The sequence below is a fragment of the Paralichthys olivaceus genome, chromosome 20 (genome assembly GCF_024713975.1).
Source record: "Paralichthys olivaceus isolate ysfri-2021 chromosome 20, ASM2471397v2, whole genome shotgun sequence".
NCBI classification, from domain to species: Eukaryota; Metazoa; Chordata; class Actinopteri; order Pleuronectiformes; family Paralichthyidae; genus Paralichthys; species Paralichthys olivaceus.
Genome location: NC_091112.1, coordinates 2,941,775 through 2,966,361, shown reverse-complemented (window position 1 = coordinate 2,966,361; position 24,587 = coordinate 2,941,775). Strand labels below are relative to the sequence as shown.

Sequence of the window (24,587 nt, the reverse complement as noted above, 5' to 3'; positions counted from 1 at the left end):
GCCACATTAGTGGAGATGGAACCAACTTCCAAGTCTCTATGACCTTCAGAAAGAAAGTTATGGAAGAATATCTTGATCTCCAATGGGTATTCATCCCTAACCCTAATCACAACCCTAACCCTAACCCTAATCACAACCCTAACCCTAACCCTAGTCACAACCCTAACCCTAACCCTCATTGCAACCCTAACCCTAATTCACATTAGGGTGAATAACTCCGCGCTGCTTGCTCGAAACGTGCTGAAATTCGGTGTGGTTGCGTGGCAGGTTGCCCTTTATTAACCCCGAAATGCCCAAGTCTCTATGACTTTCAGAAAAAAAGTTATTCAAAAATATCTTCTACTTTTTTTTTTAGATTTGGTGGTTTCACCATTTCCGAAGGTCGTAGAAGCTTGGGGGTGGTCCCAATGGATCGGGCATAGTCACATTAGTGGAGATGGAACCCACTTCCAAGTCTCTATGACCTTCAGAAAAAAAGTTATTGAAGAATATCTGGATCTCCAATGGGTTTTCAGCCCTAACCCTAACCCTAATCACAACCCAAAAAACAAACACTCATCACAACCCTAACCCTAACCCTTCCAAAGGTCGCAGAAGCTCGGGGGTGGTACCAATGGATCGGGCATAGCCACATTAGTGGAGATGGAACCAACTTCCAAGTCTCTATGACCTTCAGAAAGAAAGTTATGGAAGAATATCTTGATCTCCAATGGGTATTCATCCCTAACCCTAATCACAACCCTAACCCTAACCCTAATCACAACCCTAACCCTAACCCTAGTCACAACCCTAACCCTAACCCTCATTGCAACCCTAACCCTAATTCACATTAGGGTGAATAACTCCGCGCTGCTTGCTCGAAACGTGCTGAAATTCGGTGTGGTTGCGTGGCAGGTTGCCCTTTATTAACCCCGAAATGCCCAAGTCTCTATGACTTTCAGAAAAAAAGTTATTCAAAAATATCTTCTACTTTTTTTTTTAGATTTGGTGGTTTCACCATTTCCGAAGGTCGTAGAAGCTTGGGGGTGGTCCCAATGGATCGGGCATAGCCACATTAGTGGAGATGGAACCGACTTCCAAGTCTCTATGACCTTCAGAAAAAAAGTTATTGAAGAATATCTGGATCTCCAATGGGTTTTCAGCCCTAACCCTAACCCTAATCACAACCCAAAAAACAAACACTCATCACAACCCTAACCCTTCCAAAGGTCGCAGAAGCTCGGGGGTGGTACCAATGGATCGGGCATAGCCACATTAGTGGAGATGGAACCAACTTCCAAGTCTCTATGACCTTCAGAAAGAAAGTTATGGAAGAATATCTTGATCTCCAATGGGTATTCATCCCTAACCCTAATCACAACCCTAACCCTAACCCTAATCACAACCCTAACCCTAACCCTAGTCACAACCCTAACCCTAACCCTCATTGCAACCCTAACCCTAATTCACATTAGGGTGAATAACTCCGCGCTGCTTGCTCGAAACGTGCTGAAATTCGGTGTGGTTGCGTGGCAGGTTGCCCTTTATTAACCCCGAAATGCCCAAGTCTCTATGACTTTCAGAAAAAAAGTTATTCAAAAATATCTTCTACTTTTTTTTTTAGATTTGGTGGTTTCACCATTTCCGAAGGTCGTAGAAGCTCGGGGGTGGTCCCAATGGATCGGGCATAGCCACATTAGTGGAGATGGAACCCACTTCCAAGTCTCTATGACCTTCAGAAAAAAAGTTATTGAAGAATATCTGGATCTCCAATGGGTTTTCAGCCCTAACCCTAACCCTAATCACAACCCAAAAAACAAACACTCATCACAACCCTAACCCTAACCCTTCCAAAGGTCGCAGAAGCTCGGGGGTGGTACCAATGGATCGGGCATAGCCACATTAGTGGAGATGGAACCAACTTCCAAGTCTCTATGACCTTCAGAAAGAAAGTTATGGAAGAATATCTTGATCTCCAATGGGTATTCATCCCTAACCCTAATCACAACCCTAACCCTAACCCTAATCACAACCCTAACCCTAACCCTAGTCACAACCCTAACCCTAACCCTCATTGCAACCCTAACCCTAATTCACATTAGGGTGAATAACTCCGCGCTGCTTGCTCGAAACGTGCTGAAATTCGGTGTGGTTGCGTGGCAGGTTGCCCTTTATTAACCCCGAAATGCCCAAGTCTCTATGACTTTCAGAAAAAAAGTTATTCAAAAATATCTTCTACTTTTTTTTTTAGATTTGGTGGTTTCACCATTTCCGAAGGTCGTAGAAGCTCGGGGGTGGTCCCAATGGATCGGGCATAGCCACATTAGTGGAGATGGAACCCACTTCCAAGTCTCTATGACCTTCAGAAAAAAAGTTATTGAAGAATATCTGGATCTCCAATGGGTTTTCAGCCCTAACCCTAACCCTAATCACAACCCAAAAAACAAACACTCATCACAACCCTAACCCTAACCCTTCCAAAGGTCGCAGAAGCTCGGGGGTGGTACCAATGGATCGGGCATAGCCACATTAGTGGAGATGGAACCAACTTCCAAGTCTCTATGACCTTCAGAAAGAAAGTTATGGAAGAATATCTTGATCTCCAATGGGTATTCATCCCTAACCCTAATCACAACCCTAACCCTAACCCTAATCACAACCCTAACCCTAACCCTAGTCACAACCCTAACCCTAACCCTCATTGCAACCCTAACCCTAATTCACATTAGGGTGAATATCTCCGCGCTGCTTGCTCGAAACGTGCTGAAATTCGGTGTGGTTGCGTTGCAGGTTGCCCTTTATTAACCCCGAAATGCCCAAGTCTCTATGACTTTCAGAAAAAAAGTTATTCAAAAATATCTTCTACTTTTTTTTTTAGATTTGGTGGTTTCACCATTTCCGAAGGTCGTAGAAGCTTGGGGGTGGTCCCAATGGATCGGGCATAGCCACATTAGTGGAGATGGAACCGACTTCCAAGTCTCTATGACCTTCAGAAAAAAAGTTATTGAAGAATATCTGGATCTCCAATGGGTTTTCAGCCCTAACCCTAACCCTAATCACAACCCAAAAAACAAACACTCATCACAACCCTAACCCTAACCCTTCCAAAGGTCGCAGAAGCTCGGGGGTGGTACCAATGGATCGGGCATAGCCACATTAGTGGAGATGGAACCAACTTCCAAGTCTCTATGACCTTCAGAAAGAAAGTTATGGAAGAATATCTTGATCTCCAATGGGTATTCATCCCTAACCCTAATCACAACCCTAACCCTAACCCTAATCACAACCCTAACCCTAACCCTAGTCACAACCCTAACCCTAACCCTCATTGCAACCCTAACCCTAATTCACATTAGGGTGAATAACTCCGCGCTGCTTGCTCGAAACGTGCTGAAATTCGGTGTGGTTGCGTGGCAGGTTGCCCTTTATTAACCCCGAAATGCCCAAGTCTCTATGACTTTCAGAAAAAAAGTTATTCAAAAATATCTTCTACTTTTTTTTTTAGATTTGGTGGTTTCACCATTTCCGAAGGTCGTAGAAGCTTGGGGGTGGTCCCAATGGATCGGGCATAGCCACATTAGTGGAGATGGAACCGACTTCCAAGTCTCTATGACCTTCAGAAAAAAAGTTATTGAAGAATATCTGGATCTCCAATGGGTTTTCAGCCCTAACCCTAACCCTAATCACAACCCAAAAAACAAACACTCATCACAACCCTAACCCTAACCCTTCCAAAGGTCGCAGAAGCTCGGGGGTGGTACCAATGGATCGGGCATAGCCACATTAGTGGAGATGGAACCAACTTCCAAGTCTCTATGACCTTCAGAAAGAAAGTTATGGAAGAATATCTTGATCTCCAATGGGTATTCATCCCTAACCCTAATCACAACCCTAACCCTAACCCTAATCACAACCCTAACCCTAACCCTAGTCACAACCCTAACCCTAACCCTCATTGCAACCCTAACCCTAATTCACATTAGGGTGAATAACTCCGCGCTGCTTGCTCGAAACGTGCTGAAATTCGGTGTGGTTGCGTGGCAGGTTGCCCTTTATTAACCCCGAAATGCCCAAGTCTCTATGACTTTCAGAAAAAAAGTTATTCAAAAATATCTTCTACTTTTTTTTTTAGATTTGGTGGTTTCACCATTTCCGAAGGTCGTAGAAGCTCGGGGGTGGTCCCAATGGATCGGGCATAGCCACATTAGTGGAGATGGAACCGACTTCCAAGTCTCTATGACCTTCAGAAAAAAAGTTATTGAAGAATATCTGGATCTCCAATGGGTTTTCAGCCCTAACCCTAACCCTAATCACAACCCAAAAAACAAACACTCATCACAACCCTAACCCTAACCCTTCCAAAGGTCGCAGAAGCTCGGGGGTGGTACCAATGGATCGGGCATAGCCACATTAGTGGAGATGGAACCAACTTCCAAGTCTTTATGACCTTCAGAAAGAAAGTTATGGAAGAATATCTTGATCTCCAATGGGTATTCATCCCTAACCCTAATCACAACCCTAACCCTAACCCTAATCACAACCCTAACCCTAACCCTAGTCACAACCCTAACCCTAACCCTCATTGCAACCCTAACCCTAATTCACATTAGGGTGAATAACTCCGCGCTGCTTGCTCGAAACGTGCTGAAATTCGGTGTGGTTGCGTGGCAGGTTGCCCTTTATTAACCCCGAAATGCCCAAGTCTCTATGACTTTCAGAAAAAAAGTTATTCAAAAATATCTTCTACTTTTTTTTTTAGATTTGGTGGTTTCACCATTTCCGAAGGTCGTAGAAGCTCGGGGGTGGTCCCAATGGATCGGGCATAGCCACATTAGTGGAGATGGAACCCACTTCCAAGTCTCTATGACCTTCAGAAAAAAAGTTATTGAAGAATATCTGGATCTCCAATGGGTTTTCAGCCCTAACCCTAACCCTAATCACAACCCAAAAAACAAACACTCATCACAACCCTAACCCTAACCCTTCCAAAGGTCGCAGAAGCTCGGGGGTGGTACCAATGGATCGGGCATAGCCACATTAGTGGAGATGGAACCAACTTCCAAGTCTCTATGACCTTCAGAAAGAAAGTTATGGAAGAATATCTTGATCTCCAATGGGTATTCATCCCTAACCCTAATCACAACCCTAACCCTAACCCTAATCACAACCCTAACCCTAACCCTAGTCACAACCCTAACCCTAACCCTCATTGCAACCCTAACCCTAATTCACATTAGGGTGAATAACTCCGCGCTGCTTGCTCGAAACGTGCTGAAATTCGGTGTGGTTGCGTGGCAGGTTGCCCTTTATTAACCCCGAAATGCCCAAGTCTCTATGACTTTCAGAAAAAAAGTTATTCAAAAATATCTTCTACTTTTTTTTTTAGATTTGGTGGTTTCACCATTTCCGAAGGTCGTAGAAGCTCGGGGGTGGTCCCAATGGATCGGGCATAGCCACATTAGTGGAGATGGAACCCACTTCCAAGTCTCTATGACCTTCAGAAAAAAAGTTATTGAAGAATATCTGGATCTCCAATGGGTTTTCAGCCCTAACCCTAACCCTAATCACAACCCAAAAAACAAACACTCATCACAACCCTAACCCTAACCCTTCCAAAGGTCGCAGAAGCTCGGGGGTGGTACCAATGGATCGGGCATAGCCACATTAGTGGAGATGGAACCAACTTCCAAGTCTCTATGACCTTCAGAAAGAAAGTTATGGAAGAATATCTTGATCTCCAATGGGTATTCATCCCTAACCCTAATCACAACCCTAACCCTAACCCTAATCACAACCCTAACCCTAACCCTAGTCACAACCCTAACCCTAACCCTCATTGCAACCCTAACCCTAATTCACATTAGGGTGAATAACTCCGCGCTGCTTGCTCGAAACGTGCTGAAATTCGGTGTGGTTGCGTGGCAGGTTGCCCTTTATTAACCCCGAAATGCCCAAGTCTCTATGACTTTCAGAAAAAAAGTTATTCAAAAATATCTTCTACTTTTTTTTTTAGATTTGGTGGTTTCACCATTTCCGAAGGTCGTAGAAGCTCGGGGGTGGTCCCAATGGATCGGGCATAGCCACATTAGTGGAGATGGAACCCACTTCCAAGTCTCTATGACCTTCAGAAAAAAAGTTATTGAAGAATATCTGGATCTCCAATGGGTTTTCAGCCCTAACCCTAACCCTAATCACAACCCAAAAAACAAACACTCATCACAACCCTAACCCTAACCCTTCCAAAGGTCGCAGAAGCTCGGGGGTGGTACCAATGGATCGGGCATAGCCACATTAGTGGAGATGGAACCAACTTCCAAGTCTTTATGACCTTCAGAAAGAAAGTTATGGAAGAATATCTTGATCTCCAATGGGTATTCATCCCTAACCCTAATCACAACCCTAACCCTAACCCTAATCACAACCCTAACCCTAACCCTAGTCACAACCCTAACCCTAACCCTCATTGCAACCCTAACCCTAATTCACATTAGGGTGAATAACTCCGCGCTGCTTGCTCGAAACGTGCTGAAATTCGGTGTGGTTGCGTGGCAGGTTGCCCTTTATTAACCCCGAAATGCCCAAGTCTCTATGACTTTCAGAAAAAAAGTTATTCAAAAATATCTTCTACTTTTTTTTTTAGATTTGGTGGTTTCACCATTTCCGAAGGTCGTAGAAGCTCGGGGGTGGTCCCAATGGATCGGGCATAGCCACATTAGTGGAGATGGAACCCACTTCCAAGTCTCTATGACCTTCAGAAAAAAAGTTATTGAAGAATATCTGGATCTCCAATGGGTTTTCAGCCCTAACCCTAACCCTAATCACAACCCAAAAAACAAACACTCATCACAACCCTAACCCTAACCCTTCCAAAGGTCGCAGAAGCTCGGGGGTGATACCAATGGATCGGGCATAGCCACATTAGTGGAGATGGAACCAACTTCCAAGTCTCTATGACCTTCAGAAAGAAAGTTATGGAAGAATATCTTGATCTCCAATGGGTATTCATCCCTAACCCTAATCACAACCCTAACCCTAACCCTAATCACAACCCTAACCCTAACCCTAGTCACAACCCTAACCCTAACCCTCATTGCAACCCTAACCCTAATTCACATTAGGGTGAATAACTCCGCGCTGCTTGCTCGAAACGTGCTGAAATTCGGTGTGGTTGCGTGGCAGGTTGCCCTTTATTAACCCCGAAATGCCCAAGTCTCTATGACTTTCAGAAAAAAAGTTATTCAAAAATATCTTCTACTTTTTTTTTTAGATTTGGTGGTTTCACCATTTCCGAAGGTCGTAGAAGCTTGGGGGTGGTCCCAATGGATCGGGCATAGCCACATTAGTGGAGATGGAACCCACTTCCAAGTCTCTATGACCTTCAGAAAAAAAGTTATTGAAGAATATCTGGATCTCCAATGGGTTTTCAGCCCTAACCCTAACCCTAATCACAACCCAAAAAACAAACACTCATCACAACCCTAACCCTAACCCTTCCAAAGGTCGCAGAAGCTCGGGGGTGGTACCAATGGATCGGGCATAGCCACATTAGTGGAGATGGAACCAACTTCCAAGTCTCTATGACCTTCAGAAAGAAAGTTATGGAAGAATATCTTGATCTCCAATGGGTATTCATCCCTAACCCTAATCACAACCCTAACCCTAACCCTAATCACAACCCTAACCCTAACCCTAGTCACAACCCTAACCCTAACCCTCATTGCAACCCTAACCCTAATTCACATTAGGGTGAATATCTCCGCGCTGCTTGCTCGAAACGTGCTGAAATTCGGTGTGGTTGCGTTGCAGGTTGCCCTTTATTAACCCCGAAATGCCCAAGTCTCTATGACTTTCAGAAAAAAAGTTATTCAAAAATATCTTCTACTTTTTTTTTTAGATTTGGTGGTTTCACCATTTCCGAAGGTCGTAGAAGCTTGGGGGTGGTCCCAATGGATCGGGCATAGCCACATTAGTGGAGATGGAACCGACTTCCAAGTCTCTATGACCTTCAGAAAAAAAGTTATTGAAGAATATCTGGATCTCCAATGGGTTTTCAGCCCTAACCCTAACCCTAATCACAACCCAAAAAACAAACACTCATCACAACCCTAACCCTAACCCTTCCAAAGGTCGCAGAAGCTCGGGGGTGGTACCAATGGATCGGGCATAGCCACATTAGTGGAGATGGAACCAACTTCCAAGTCTCTATGACCTTCAGAAAGAAAGTTATGGAAGAATATCTTGATCTCCAATGGGTATTCATCCCTAACCCTAATCACAACCCTAACCCTAACCCTAATCACAACCCTAACCCTAACCCTAGTCACAACCCTAACCCTAACCCTCATTGCAACCCTAACCCTAATTCACATTAGGGTGAATAACTCCGCGCTGCTTGCTCGAAACGTGCTGAAATTCGGTGTGGTTGCGTGGCAGGTTGCCCTTTATTAACCCCGAAATGCCCAAGTCTCTATGACTTTCAGAAAAAAAGTTATTCAAAAATATCTTCTACTTTTTTTTTTAGATTTGGTGGTTTCACCATTTCCGAAGGTCGTAGAAGCTCGGGGGTGGTCCCAATGGATCGGGCATAGCCACATTAGTGGAGATGGAACCCACTTCCAAGTCTCTATGACCTTCAGAAAAAAAGTTATTGAAGAATATCTGGATCTCCAATGGGTTTTCAGCCCTAACCCTAACCCTAATCACAACCCAAAAAACAAACACTCATCACAACCCTAACCCTAACCCTTCCAAAGGTCGCAGAAGCTCGGGGGTGGTACCAATGGATCGGGCATAGCCACATTAGTGGAGATGGAACCAACTTCCAAGTCTTTATGACCTTCAGAAAGAAAGTTATGGAAGAATATCTTGATCTCCAATGGGTATTCATCCCTAACCCTAATCACAACCCTAACCCTAACCCTAATCACAACCCTAACCCTAACCCTAGTCACAACCCTAACCCTAACCCTCATTGCAACCCTAACCCTAATTCACATTAGGGTGAATAACTCCGCGCTGCTTGCTCGAAACGTGCTGAAATTCGGTGTGGTTGCGTGGCAGGTTGCCCTTTATTAACCCCGAAATGCCCAAGTCTCTATGACTTTCAGAAAAAAAGTTATTCAAAAATATCTTCTACTTTTTTTTTTAGATTTGGTGGTTTCACCATTTCCGAAGGTCGTAGAAGCTCGGGGGTGGTCCCAATGGATCGGGCATAGCCACATTAGTGGAGATGGAACCCACTTCCAAGTCTCTATGACCTTCAGAAAAAAAGTTATTGAAGAATATCTGGATCTCCAATGGGTTTTCAGCCCTAACCCTAACCCTAATCACAACCCAAAAAACAAACACTCATCACAACCCTAACCCTAACCCTTCCAAAGGTCGCAGAAGCTCGGGGGTGGTACCAATGGATCGGGCATAGCCACATTAGTGGAGATGGAACCAACTTCCAAGTCTCTATGACCTTCAGAAAGAAAGTTATGGAAGAATATCTTGATCTCCAATGGGTATTCATCCCTAACCCTAATCACAACCCTAACCCTAACCCTAGTCACAACCCTAACCCTAACCCTCATTGCAACCCTAACCCTAATTCACATTAGGGTGAATAACTCCGCGCTGCTTGCTCGAAACGTGCTGAAATTCGGTGTGGTTGCGTGGCAGGTTGCCCTTTATTAACCCCGAAATGCCCAAGTCTCTATGACTTTCAGAAAAAAAGTTATTCAAAAATATCTTCTACTTTTTTTTTTAGATTTGGTGGTTTCACCATTTCCGAAGGTCGTAGAAGCTCGGGGGTGGTCCCAATGGATCGGGCATAGCCACATTAGTGGAGATGGAACCGACTTCCAAGTCTCTATGACCTTCAGAAAAAAAGTTATTGAAGAATATCTGGATCTCCAATGGGTTTTCAGCCCTAACCCTAACCCTAATCACAACCCAAAAAACAAACACTCATCACAACCCTAACCCTAACCCTTCCAAAGGTCGCAGAAGCTCGGGGGTGGTACCAATGGATCGGGCATAGCCACATTAGTGGAGATGGAACCAACTTCCAAGTCTCTATGACCTTCAGAAAGAAAGTTATGGAAGAATATCTTGATCTCCAATGGGTATTCATCCCTAACCCTAATCACAACCCTAACCCTAACCCTAATCACAACCCTAACCCTAACCCTAGTCACAACCCTAACCCTAACCCTCATTGCAACCCTAACCCTAATTCACATTAGGGTGAATAACTCCGCGCTGCTTGCTCGAAACGTGCTGAAATTCGGTGTGGTTGCGTGGCAGGTTGCCCTTTATTAACCCCGAAATGCCCAAGTCTCTATGACTTTCAGAAAAAAAGTTATTCAAAAATATCTTCTACTTTTTTTTTTAGATTTGGTGGTTTCACCATTTCCGAAGGTCGTAGAAGCTTGAGGGTGGTCCCAATGGATCGGGCATAGCCACATTAGTGGAGATGGAACCGACTTCCAAGTCTCTATGACCTTCAGAAAAAAAGTTATTGAAGAATATCTGGATCTCCAATGGGTTTTCAGCCCTAACCCTAACCCTAATCACAACCCAAAAAACAAACACTCATCACAACCCTAACCCTAACCCTTCCAAAGGTCGCAGAAGCTCGGGGGTGGTACCAATGGATCGGGCATAGCCACATTAGTGGAGATGGAACCAACTTCCAAGTCTCTATGACCTTCAGAAAGAAAGTTATGGAAGAATATCTTGATCTCCAATGGGTATTCATCCCTAACCCTAATCACAACCCTAACCCTAACCCTAATCACAACCCTAACCCTAACCCTAGTCACAACCCTAACCCTAACCCTCATTGCAACCCTAACCCTAATTCACATTAGGGTGAATAACTCCGCGCTGCTTGCTCGAAACGTGCTGAAATTCGGTGTGGTTGCGTGGCAGGTTGCCCTTTATTAACCCCGAAATGCCCAAGTCTCTATGACTTTCAGAAAAAAAGTTATTCAAAAATATCTTCTACTTTTTTTTTTAGATTTGGTGGTTTCACCATTTCCGAAGGTCGTAGAAGCTTGGGGGTGGTCCCAATGGATCGGGCATAGCCACATTAGTGGAGATGGAACCGACTTCCAAGTCTCTATGACCTTCAGAAAAAAAGTTATTGAAGAATATCTGGATCTCCAATGGGTTTTCAGCCCTAACCCTAACCCTAATCACAACCCAAAAAACAAACACTCATCACAACCCTAACCCTAACCCTTCCAAAGGTCGCAGAAGCTCGGGGGTGGTACCAATGGATCGGGCATAGCCACATTAGTGGAGATGGAACCAACTTCCAAGTCTCTATGACCTTCAGAAAGAAAGTTATGGAAGAATATCTTGATCTCCAATGGGTATTCATCCCTAACCCTAATCACAACCCTAACCCTAACCCTAATCACAACCCTAACCCTAACCCTAGTCACAACCCTAACCCTAACCCTCATTGCAACCCTAACCCTAATTCACATTAGGGTGAATATCTCCGCGCTGCTTGCTCGAAACGTGCTGAAATTCGGTGTGGTTGCGTTGCAGGTTGCCCTTTATTAACCCCGAAATGCCCAAGTCTCTATGACTTTCAGAAAAAAAGTTATTCAAAAATATCTTCTACTTTTTTTTTTAGATTTGGTGGTTTCACCATTTCCGAAGGTCGTAGAAGCTTGGGGGTGGTCCCAATGGATCGGGCATAGCCACATTAGTGGAGATGGAACCGACTTCCAAGTCTCTATGACCTTCAGAAAAAAAGTTATTGAAGAATATCTGGATCTCCAATGGGTTTTCAGCCCTAACCCTAACCCTAATCACAACCCAAAAAACAAACACTCATCACAACCCTAACCCTAACCCTTCCAAAGGTCGCAGAAGCTCGGGGGTGGTACCAATGGATCGGGCATAGCCACATTAGTGGAGATGGAACCAACTTCCAAGTCTCTATGACCTTCAGAAAGAAAGTTATGGAAGAATATCTTGATCTCCAATGGGTATTCATCCCTAACCCTAATCACAACCCTAACCCTAACCCTAATCACAACCCTAACCCTAACCCTAGTCACAACCCTAACCCTAACCCTCATTGCAACCCTAACCCTAATTCACATTAGGGTGAATAACTCCGCGCTGCTTGCTCGAAACGTGCTGAAATTCGGTGTGGTTGCGTGGCAGGTTGCCCTTTATTAACCCCGAAATGCCCAAGTCTCTATGACTTTCAGAAAAAAAGTTATTCAAAAATATCTTCTACTTTTTTTTTTAGATTTGGTGGTTTCACCATTTCCGAAGGTCGTAGAAGCTCGGGGGTGGTCCCAATGGATCGGGCATAGCCACATTAGTGGAGATGGAACCCACTTCCAAGTCTCTATGACCTTCAGAAAAAAAGTTATTGAAGAATATCTGGATCTCCAATGGGTTTTCAGCCCTAACCCTAACCCTAATCACAACCCAAAAAACAAACACTCATCACAACCCTAACCCTAACCCTTCCAAAGGTCGCAGAAGCTCGGGGGTGGTACCAATGGATCGGGCATAGCCACATTAGTGGAGATGGAACCAACTTCCAAGTCTCTATGACCTTCAGAAAGAAAGTTATGGAAGAATATCTTGATCTCCAATGGGTATTCATCCCTAACCCTAATCACAACCCTAACCCTAACCCTAATCACAACCCTAACCCTAACCCTAGTCACAACCCTAACCCTAACCCTCATTGCAACCCTAACCCTAATTCACATTAGGGTGAATAACTCCGCGCTGCTTGCTCGAAACGTGCTGAAATTCGGTGTGGTTGCGTGGCAGGTTGCCCTTTATTAACCCCGAAATGCCCAAGTCTCTATGACTTTCAGAAAAAAAGTTATTCAAAAATATCTTCTACTTTTTTTTTTAGATTTGGTGGTTTCACCATTTCCGAAGGTCGTAGAAGCTTGGGGGTGGTCCCAATGGATCGGGCATAGCCACATTAGTGGAGATGGAACCGACTTCCAAGTCTCTATGACCTTCAGAAAAAAAGTTATTGAAGAATATCTGGATCTCCAATGGGTTTTCAGCCCTAACCCTAACCCTAATCACAACCCAAAAAACAAACACTCATCACAACCCTAACCCTAACCCTTCCAAAGGTCGCAGAAGCTCGGGGGTGGTACCAATGGATCGGGCATAGCCACATTAGTGGAGATGGAACCAACTTCCAAGTCTCTATGACCTTCAGAAAGAAAGTTATGGAAGAATATCTTGATCTCCAATGGGTATTCATCCCTAACCCTAATCACAACCCTAACCCTAACCCTAATCACAACCCTAACCCTAACCCTAGTCACAACCCTAACCCTAACCCTCATTGCAACCCTAACCCTAATTCACATTAGGGTGAATAACTCCGCGCTGCTTGCTCGAAACGTGCTGAAATTCGGTGTGGTTGCGTGGCAGGTTGCCCTTTATTAACCCCGAAATGCCCAAGTCTCTATGACTTTCAGAAAAAAAGTTATTCAAAAATATCTTCTACTTTTTTTTTTAGATTTGGTGGTTTCACCATTTCCGAAGGTCGTAGAAGCTCGGGGGTGGTCCCAATGGATCGGGCATAGCCACATTAGTGGAGATGGAACCCACTTCCAAGTCTCTATGACCTTCAGAAAAAAAGTTATTGAAGAATATCTGGATCTCCAATGGGTTTTCAGCCCTAACCCTAACCCTAATCACAACCCAAAAAACAAACACTCATCACAACCCTAACCCTAACCCTTCCAAAGGTCGCAGAAGCTCGGGGGTGGTACCAATGGATCGGGCATAGCCACATTAGTGGAGATGGAACCAACTTCCAAGTCTTTATGACCTTCAGAAAGAAAGTTATGGAAGAATATCTTGATCTCCAATGGGTATTCATCCCTAACCCTAATCACAACCCTAACCCTAACCCTAATCACAACCCTAACCCTAACCCTAGTCACAACCCTAACCCTAACCCTCATTGCAACCCTAACCCTAATTCACATTAGGGTGAATAACTCCGCGCTGCTTGCTCGAAACGTGCTGAAATTCGGTGTGGTTGCGTGGCAGGTTGCCCTTTATTAACCCCGAAATGCCCAAGTCTCTATGACTTTCAGAAAAAAAGTTATTCAAAAATATCTTCTACTTTTTTTTTTAGATTTGGTGGTTTCACCATTTCCGAAGGTCGTAGAAGCTCGGGGGTGGTCCCAATGGATCGGGCATAGCCACATTAGTGGAGATGGAACCCACTTCCAAGTCTCTATGACCTTCAGAAAAAAAGTTATTGAAGAATATCTGGATCTCCAATGGGTTTTCAGCCCTAACCCTAACCCTAATCACAACCCAAAAAACAAACACTCATCACAACCCTAACCCTAACCCTTCCAAAGGTCGCAGAAGCTCGGGGGTGGTACCAATGGATCGGGCATAGCCACATTAGTGGAGATGGAACCAACTTCCAAGTCTCTATGACCTTCAGAAAGAAAGTTATGGAAGAATATCTTGATCTCCAATGGGTATTCATCCCTAACCCTAATCACAACCCTAACCCTAACCCTAATCACAACCCTAACCCTAACCCTAGTCACAACCCTAACCCTAACCCTCATTGCAACCCTAACCCTAATTCACATTAGGGTGAATAACTCCGCGCTGCTTGCTCGAAACGTGCTGAAATTCGGTGTGGTTGCGTGGCAGGTTGCCCTTTATTAACCCCGAAATGCCCAAGTCTCTATGACTTTCAGAAAAAAAGTTATTCAAAAATATCTTCTACTTTTTTTTTTAGATTTGGTGGTTTCACCATTTCCGAAGGTCGTAGAAGCTTGGGGGTGGTCCCAATGGATCGGGCATAGCCACATTAGTGGAGATGGAACCGACTTCCAAGTCTCTATGACCTTCAGAAAAAAAGTTATTGAAGAATATCTGGATCTCCAATGGGTTTTCAGCCCTAACCCTAACCCTAATCACAACCCAAAAAACAAACACTCATCACAACCCTAACCCTAACCCTTCCAAAGGTCGCAGAAGCTCGGGGGTGGTACCAATGGATCGGGCATAGCCACATTAATGGAGATGGAACCAACTTCCAAGTCTCTATGACCTTCAGAAAGAAAGTTATGGAAGAATATCTTGATCTCCAATGGGTATTCATCCCTAACCCTAATCACAACCCTAACCCTAACCCTAATCACAACCCTAACCCTAACCCTAGTCACAACCCTAACCCTAACCCTCATTGCAACCCTAACCCTAATTCACATTAGGGTGAATATCTCCGCGCTGCTTGCTCGAAACGTGCTGAAATTCGGTGTGGTTGCGTTGCAGGTTGCCCTTTATTAACCCCGAAATGCCCAAGTCTCTATGACTTTCAGAAAAAAAGTTATTCAAAAATATCTTCTACTTTTTTTTTTAGATTTGGTGGTTTCACCATTTCCGAAGGTTGTAGAAGCTTGGGGGTGGTCCCAATGGATCGGGCATAGCCACATTAGTGGAGATGGAACCGACTTCCAAGTCTCTATGACCTTCAGAAAAAAAGTTATTGAAGAATATCTGGATCTCCAATGGGTTTTCAGCCCTAACCCTAACCCTAATCACAACCCAAAAAACAAACACTCATCACAACCCTAACCCTAACCCTTCCAAAGGTCGCAGAAGCTCGGGGGTGGTACCAATGGATCGGGCATAGCCACATTAGTGGAGATGGAACCAACTTCCAAGTCTCTATGACCTTCAGAAAGAAAGTTATGGAAGAATATCTTGATCTCCAATGGGTATTCATCCCTAACCCTAATCACAACCCTAACCCTAACCCTAATCACAACCCTAACCCTAACCCTAGTCACAACCCTAACCCTAACCCTCATTGCAACCCTAACCCTAATTCACATTAGGGTGAATAACTCCGCGCTGCTTGCTCGAAACGTGCTGAAATTCGGTGTGGTTGCGTGGCAGGTTGCCCTTTATTAACCCCGAAATGCCCAAGTCTCTATGACTTTCAGAAAAAAAGTTATTCAAAAATATCTTCTACTTTTTTTTTTAGATTTGGTGGTTTCACCATTTCCGAAGGTCGTAGAAGCTTGGGGGTGGTCCCAATGGATCGGGCATAGCCACATTAGTGGAGATGGAACCGACTTCCAAGTCTCTATGACCTTCAGAAAAAAAGTTATTGAAGAATATCTGGATCTCCAATGGGTTTTCAGCCCTAACCCTAACCCTAATCACAACCCAAAAAACAAACACTCATCACAACCCTAACCCTTCCAAAGGTCGCAGAAGCTCGGGGGTGGTACCAATGGATCGGGCATAGCCACATTAATGGAGATGGAACCAACTTCCAAGTCTCTATGACCTTCAGAAAGAAAGTTATGGAAGAATATCTTGATCTCCAATGGGTATTCATCCCTAACCCTAATCACAACCCTAACCCTAACCCTAATCACAACCCTAACCCTAACCCTAGTCACAACCCTAACCCTAACCCTCATTGCAACCCTAACCCTAATTCACATTAGGGTGAATATCTCCGCGCTGCTTGCTCGAAACGTGCTGAAATTCGGTGTGGTTGCGTTGCAGGTTGCCCTTTATTAACCCCGAAATGCCCAAGTCTCTATGACTTTCAGAAAAAAAGTTATTCAAAAATATCTTCTACTTTTTTTTTTAGATTTGGTGGTTTCACCATTTCCGAAGGTTGTAGAAGCTTGGGGGTGGTCCCAATGGATCGGGCATAGCCACATTAGTGGAGATGGAACCGACTTCCAAGTCTCTATGACCTTCAGAAAAAAAGTTATTGAAGAATATCTGGATCTCCAATGGGTTTTCAGCCCTAACCCTAACCCTAATCACAACCCAAAAAACAAACACTCATCACAACCCTAACCCTAACCCTTCCAAAGGTCGCAGAAGCTCGGGGGTGGTACCAATGGATCGGGCATAGCCACATTAGTGGAGATGGAACCAACTTCCAAGTCTCTATGACCTTCAGAAAGAAAGTTATGGAAGAATATCTTGATCTCCAATGGGTATTCATCCCTAACCCTAATCACAACCCTAACCCTAACCCTAATCACAACCCTAACCCTAACCCTAGTCACAACCCTAACCCTAACCCTCATTGCAACCCTAACCCTAATTCACATTAGGGTGAATAACTCCGCGCTGCTTGCTCGAAACGTGCTGAAATTCGGTGTGGTTGCGTGGCAGGTTGCCCTTTATTAACCCCGAAATGCCCAAGTCTCTATGACTTTCAGAAAAAAAGTTATTCAAAAATATCTTCTACTTTTTTTTTTAGATTTGGTGGTTTCACCATTTCCGAAGGTCGTAGAAGCTTGGGGGTGGTCCCAATGGATCGGGCATAGCCACATTAGTGGAGATGGAACCGACTTCCAAGTCTCTATGACCTTCAGAAAAAAAGTTATTGAAGAATATCTGGATCTCCAATGGGTTTTCAGCCCTAACCCTAACCCTAATCACAACCCAAAAAACAAACACTCATCACAACCCTAACCCTTCCAAAGGTCGCAGAAGCTCGGGGGTGGTACCAATGGATCGGGCATAGCCACATTAGTGGAGATGGAACCAACTTCCAAGTCTCTATGACCTTCAGAAAGAAAGTTATGGAAGAATATCTTGATCTCCAATGGGTATTCATCCCTAACCCTAATCACAACCCTAACCCTAACCCTAATCACAACCCTAACCCTAACCCTAGTCACAACCCTAACCCTAACCCTCATTGCAACCCTAACCCTAATTCACATTAGGGTGAATAACTCCGCGCTGCTTGCTCGAAACGTGCTGAAATTCGGTGTGGTTGCGTGGCAGGTTGCCCTTTATTAACCCCGAAATGCCCAAGTCTCTATGACTTTCAGAAAAAAAGTTATTCAAAAATATCTTCTACTTTTTTTTTTAGATTTGGTGGTTTCACCATTTCCGAAGGTCGTAGAAGCTCGGGGGTGGTCCCAATGGATCGGGCATAGCCACATTAGTGGAGATGGAACCCACTTCCAAGTCTCTATGACCTTCAGAAAAAAAGTTATTGAAGAATATCTGGATCTCCAATGGGTTTTCAGCCCTAACCCTAACCCTAATCACAACCCAAAAAACAAACACTCATCACAACCCTAACCCTAACCCTTCCAAAGGTCGCAGAAGCTCGGGGGTGGTACCAATGGATCGGGCATAGCCACATTAGTGGAGATGGAACCAACTTCCAAGTCTTTATGACCTTCAGAAAGAAAGTTATGGAAGAATATCTTGATCTCCAATGGGTATTCATCCCTAACCCTAATCACAACCCTAACCCTAACCCTAATCACAACCCTAACCCTAACCCTAGTCACAACCCTAACCCTAACCCTCATTGCAACCCTAACCCTAATTCACATTAGGGTGAATAACTCCGCGCTGCTTGCTCGAAACGTGCTGAAATTCGGTGTGGTTGCGTGGCAGGTTGCCCTTTATTAACCCCGAAATGCCCAAGTCTCTATGACTTTCAGAAAAAAAGTTATTCAAAAATATCTTCTACTTTTTTTTTTAGATTTGGTGGTTTCACCATTTCCGAAGGTCGTAGAAGCTCGGGGGTGGTCCCAATGGATCGGGCATAGCCACATTAGTGGAGATGGAACCCACTTCCAAGTCTCTATGACCTTCAGAAAAAAAGTTATTGAAGAATATCTGGATCTCCAATGGGTTTTCAGCCCTAACCCTAACCCTAATCACAACCCAAAAAACAAACACTCATCACAACCCTAACCCTAACCCTTCCAAAGGTCGCAGAAGCTCGGGGGTGGTACCAATGGATCGGGCATAGCCACATTAGTGGAGATGGAACCAACTTCCAAGTCTCTATGACCTTCAGAAAGAAAGTTATGGAAGAATATCTTGATCTCCAATGGGTATTCATCCCTAACCCTAATCACAACCCTAACCCTAACCCTAGTCACAACCCTAACCCTAACCCTCATTGCAACCCTAACCCTAATTCACATTAGGGTGAATAACTCCGCGCTGCTTGCTCGAAACGTGCTGAAATTCGGTGTGGTTGCGTGGCAGGTTGCCCTTTATTAACCCCGAAATGCCCAAGTCTCTATGACTTTCAGAAAAAAAGTTATTCAAAAATATCTTCTACTTTTTTTTTTAGATTTGGTGGTTTCACCATTTCCGAAGGTCGTAGAAGCTCGGGGGTGGTCCCAATGGATCGGGCATAGCCACATTAGTGGAGATGGAACCGACTTCCAAGTCTCTATGACCTTCAGAAAAAAAGTTATTGAAGAATATCTGGATCTCCAATGGGTTTTCAGCCCTAACCCTAACCCTAATCACAACCCAAAAAACAAACACTCATCACAACCCTAACCCTAACCCTTCCAAAGGTCGCAGAAGCTCGGGGGTGGTACCAATGGATCGGGCATAGCCACATTAGTGGAGATGGAACCAACTTCCAAGTCTCTATGACCTTCAGAAAGAAAGTTATGGAAGAATATCTTGATCTCCAATGGGTATTCATCCCTAACCCTAATCACAACCCTAACCCTAACCCTAATCACAACCCTAACCCTAACCCTAGTCACAACCCTAACCCTAACCCTCATTGCAACCCTAACCCTAATTCACATTAGGGTGAATAACTCCGCGCTGCTTGCTCGAAACGTGCTGAAATTCGGTGTGGTTGCGTGGCAGGTTGCCCTTTATTAACCCCGAAATGCCCAAGTCTCTATGACTTTCAGAAAAAAAGTTATTCAAAAATATCTTCTACTTTTTTTTTTAGATTTGGTGGTTTCACCATTTCCGAAGGTCGTAGAAGCTTGGGGGTGGTCCCAATGGATCGGGCATAGCCACATTAGTGGAGATGGAACCGACTTCCAAGTCTCTATGACCTTCAGAAAAAAAGTTATTGAAGAATATCTGGATCTCCAATGGGTTTTCAGCCCTAACCCTAACCCTAATCACAACCCAAAAAACAAACACTCATCACAACCCTAACCCTAACCCTTCCAAAGGTCGCAGAAGCTCGGGGGTGGTACCAATGGATCGGGCATAGCCACATTAGTGGAGATGGAACCAACTTCCAAGTCTCTATGACCTTCAGAAAGAAAGTTATGGAAGAATATCTTGATCTCCAATGGGTATTCATCCCTAACCCTAATCACAACCCTAACCCTAACCCTAATCACAACCCTAACCCTAACCCTAGTCACAACCCTAACCCTAACCCTCATTGCAACCCTAACCCTAATTCACATTAGGGTGAATAACTCCGCGCTGCTTGCTCGAAACGTGCTGAAATTCGGTGTGGTTGCGTGGCAGGTTGCCCTTTATTAACCCCGAAATGCCCAAGTCTCTATGACTTTCAGAAAAAAAGTTATTCAAAAATATCTTCTACTTTTTTTTTTAGATTTGGTGGTTTCACCATTTCTGAAGGTCGTAGAAGCTTGGGGGTGGTCCCATTGGATCGGGCATAGCCACATTAGTGGAGATGGAACCGACTTCCAAGTCTCTATGACCTTCAGAAAAAAAGTTATTGAAGAATATCTGGATCTCCAATGGGTTTTCAGCCCTAACCCTAACCCTAATCACAACCCAAAAAACAAACACTCATCACAACCCTAACCCTTCCAAAGGTCGCAGAAGCTCGGGGGTGGTACCAATGGATCGGGCATAGCCACATTAGTGGAGATGGAACCAACTTCCAAGTCTCTATGACCTTCAGAAAGAAAGTTATGGAAGAATATCTTGATCTCCAATGGGTATTCATCCCTAACCCTAATCACAACCCTAACCCTAACCCTAATCACAACCCTAACCCTAACCCTAGTCACAACCCTAACCCTAACCCTCATTGCAACCCTAACCCTAATTCACATTAGGGTGAATAACTCCGCGCTGCTTGCTCGAAACGTGCTGAAATTCGGTGTGGTTGCGTGGCAGGTTGCCCTTTATTAACCCCGAAATGCCCAAGTCTCTATGACTTTCAGAAAAAAAGTTATTCAAAAATATCTTCTACTTTTTTTTTTAGATTTGGTGGTTTCACCATTTCCGAAGGTCGTAGAAGCTCGGGGGTGGTCCCAATGGATCGGGCATAGCCACATTAGTGGAGATGGAACCCACTTCCAAGTCTCTATGACCTTCAGAAAAAAAGTTATTGAAGAATATCTGGATCTCCAATGGGTTTTCAGCCCTAACCCTAACCCTAATCACAACCCAAAAAACAAACACTCATCACAACCCTAACCCTAACCCTTCCAAAGGTCGCAGAAGCTCGGGGGTGGTACCAATGGATCGGGCATAGCCACATTAGTGGAGATGGAACCAACTTCCAAGTCTTTATGACCTTCAGAAAGAAAGTTATGGAAGAATATCTTGATCTCCAATGGGTATTCATCCCTAACCCTAATCACAACCCTAACCCTAACCCTAATCACAACCCTAACCCTAACCCTAGTCACAACCCTAACCCTAACCCTCATTGCAACCCTAACCCTAATTCACATTAGGGTGAATAACTCCGCGCTGCTTGCTCGAAACGTGCTGAAATTCGGTGTGGTTGCGTGGCAGGTTGCCCTTTATTAACCCCGAAATGCCCAAGTCTCTATGACTTTCAGAAAAAAAGTTATTCAAAAATATCTTCTACTTTTTTTTTTAGATTTGGTGGTTTCACCATTTCCGAAGGTCGTAGAAGCTCGGGGGTGGTCCCAATGGATCGGGCATAGCCACATTAGTGGAGATGGAACCCACTTCCAAGTCTCTATGACCTTCAGAAAAAAAGTTATTGAAGAATATCTGGATCTCCAATGGGTTTTCAGCCCTAACCCTAACCCTAATCACAACCCAAAAAACAAACACTCATCACAACCCTAACCCTAACCCTTCCAAAGGTCGCAGAAGCTCGGGGGTGGTACCAATGGATCGGGCATAGCCACATTAGTGGAGATGGAACCAACTTCCAAGTCTCTATGACCTTCAGAAAGAAAGTTATGGAAGAATATCTTGATCTCCAATGGGTATTCATCCCTAACCCTAATCACAACCCTAACCCTAACCCTAGTCACAACCCTAACCCTAACCCTCATTGCAACCCTAACCCTAATTCACATTAGGGTGAATAACTCCGCGCTGCTTGCTCGAAACGTGCTGAAATTCGGTGTGGTTGCGTGGCAGGTTGCCCTTTATTAACCCCGAAATGCCCAAGTCTCTATGACTTTCAGAAAAAAAGTTATTCAAAAATATCTTCTACTTTTTTTTTTAGATTTGGTGGTTTCACCATTTCCGAAGGTCGTAGAAGCTCGGGGGTGGTCCCAATGGATCGGGCATAGCCACATTAGTGGAGATGGAACCGACTTCCAAGTCTCTATGACCTTCAGAAAAAAAGTTATTGAAGAATATCTGGATCTCCAATGGGTTTTCAGCCCTAACCCTAACCCTAATCACAACCCAAAAAACAAACACTCATCACAACCCTAACCCTAACCCTTCCAAAGGTCGCAGAAGCTCGGGGGTGGTACCAATGGATCGGGCATAGCCACATTAGTGGAGATGGAACCAACTTCCAAGTCTCTATGACCTTCAGAAAGAAAGTTATGGAAGAATATCTTGATCTCCAATGGGTATTCATCCCTAACCCTAATCACAACCCTAACCCTAACCCTAATCACAACCCTAACCCTAACCCTAGTCACAACCCTAACCCCAACCCTCATTGCAACCCTAACCCTAATTCACATTAGGGTGAATAACTCCGCGCTGCTTGCTCGAAACGTGCTGAAATTCGGTGTGGTTGCGTGGCAGGTTGCCCTTTATTAACCCCGAAATGCCCAAGTCTCTATGACTTTCAGAAAAAAAGTTATTCAAAAATATCTTCTACTTTTTTTTTTTAGATTTGGTGGTTTCACCATTTCCGAAGGTCGTAGAAGCTTGGGGGTGGTCCCAATGGATCGGGCATAGCCACATTAGTGGAGATGGAACCGACTTCCAAGTCTCTATGACCTTCAGAAAAAAAGTTATTGAAGAATATCTGGATCTCCAATGGGTTTTCAGCCCTAACCCTAACCCTAATCACAACCCAAAAAACAAACACTCATCACAACCCTAACCCTAACCCTTCCAAAGGTCGCAGAAGCTCGGGGGTGGTCCCAATGGATCGGGCATAGCCACATTAGTGGAGATGGAACCCACTTCCAAGTCTCTATGACCTTCAGAAAAAAAGTTATTGAAGAATATCTGGATCTCCAATGGGTTTTCAGCCCTAACCCTAACCCTAATCACAACCCAAAAAACAAACACTCATCACAACCCTAACCCTAACCCTTCCAAAGGTCGCAGAAGCTCGGGGGTGGTACCAATGGATCGGGCATAGCCACATTAGTGGAGATGGAACCAACTTCCAAGTCTCTATGACCTTCAGAAAGAAAGTTATGGAAGAATATCTTGATCTCCAATGGGTATTCATCCCTAACCCTAATCACAACCCTAACCCTAACCCTAGTCACAACCCTAACCCTAACCCTCATTGCAACCCTAACCCTAATTCACATTAGGGTGAATAACTCCGCGCTGCTTGCTCGAAACGTGCTGAAATTCGGTGTGGTTGCGTGGCAGGTTGCCCTTTATTAACCCCGAAATGCCCAAGTCTCTATGACTTTCAGAAAAAAAGTTATTCAAAAATATCTTCTACTTTTTTTTTTAGATTTGGTGGTTTCACCATTTCCGAAGGTCGTAGAAGCTCGGGGGTGGTCCCAATGGATCGGGCATAGCCACATTAGTGGAGATGGAACCGACTTCCAAGTCTCTATGACCTTCAGAAAAAAAGTTATTGAAGAATATCTGGATCTCCAATGGGTTTTCAGCCCTAACCCTAACCCTAATCACAACCCAAAAAACAAACACTCATCACAACCCTAACCCTAACCCTTCCAAAGGTCGCAGAAGCTCGGGGGTGGTACCAATGGATCGGGCATAGCCACATTAGTGGAGATGGAACCAACTTCCAAGTCTCTATGACCTTCAGAAAGAAAGTTATGGAAGAATATCTTGATCTCCAATGGGTATTCATCCCTAACCCTAATCACAACCCTAACCCTAACCCTAATCACAACCCTAACCCTAACCCTAGTCACAACCCTAACCCTAACCCTCATTGCAACCCTAACCCTAATTCACATTAGGGTGAATAACTCCGCGCTGCTTGCTCGAAACGTGCTGAAATTCGGTGTGGTTGCGTGGCAGGTTGCCCTTTATTAACCCCGAAATGCCCAAGTCTCTATGACTTTCAGAAAAAAAGTTATTCAAAAATATCTTCTACTTTTTTTTTTTAGATTTGGTGGTTTCACCATTTCCGAAGGTCGTAGAAGCTTGGGGGTGGTCCCAATGGATCGGGCATAGCCACATTAGTGGAGATGGAACCGACTTCCAAGTCTCTATGACCTTCAGAAAAAAAGTTATTGAAGAATATCTGGATCTCCAATGGGTTTTCAGCCCTAACCCTAACCCTAATCACAACCCAAAAAACAAACACTCATCACAACCCTAACCCTAACCCTTCCAAAGGTCGCAGAAGCTCGGGGGTGGTACCAATGGATCGGGCATAGCCACATTAGTGGAGATGGAACCAACTTCCAAGTCTCTATGACCTT

General features: G+C 44.3%; 1 protein-coding gene across 4 annotated transcripts in view; it reads right to left on the bottom strand.

The window, feature by feature from the left end:
• Positions 1 to 24,587, bottom strand: part of LOC109640555 (T-cell differentiation antigen CD6-like) — a 286,517-nt gene that overhangs the window by 173,360 nt on the left and 88,570 nt on the right. The window lies entirely within an intron of this gene.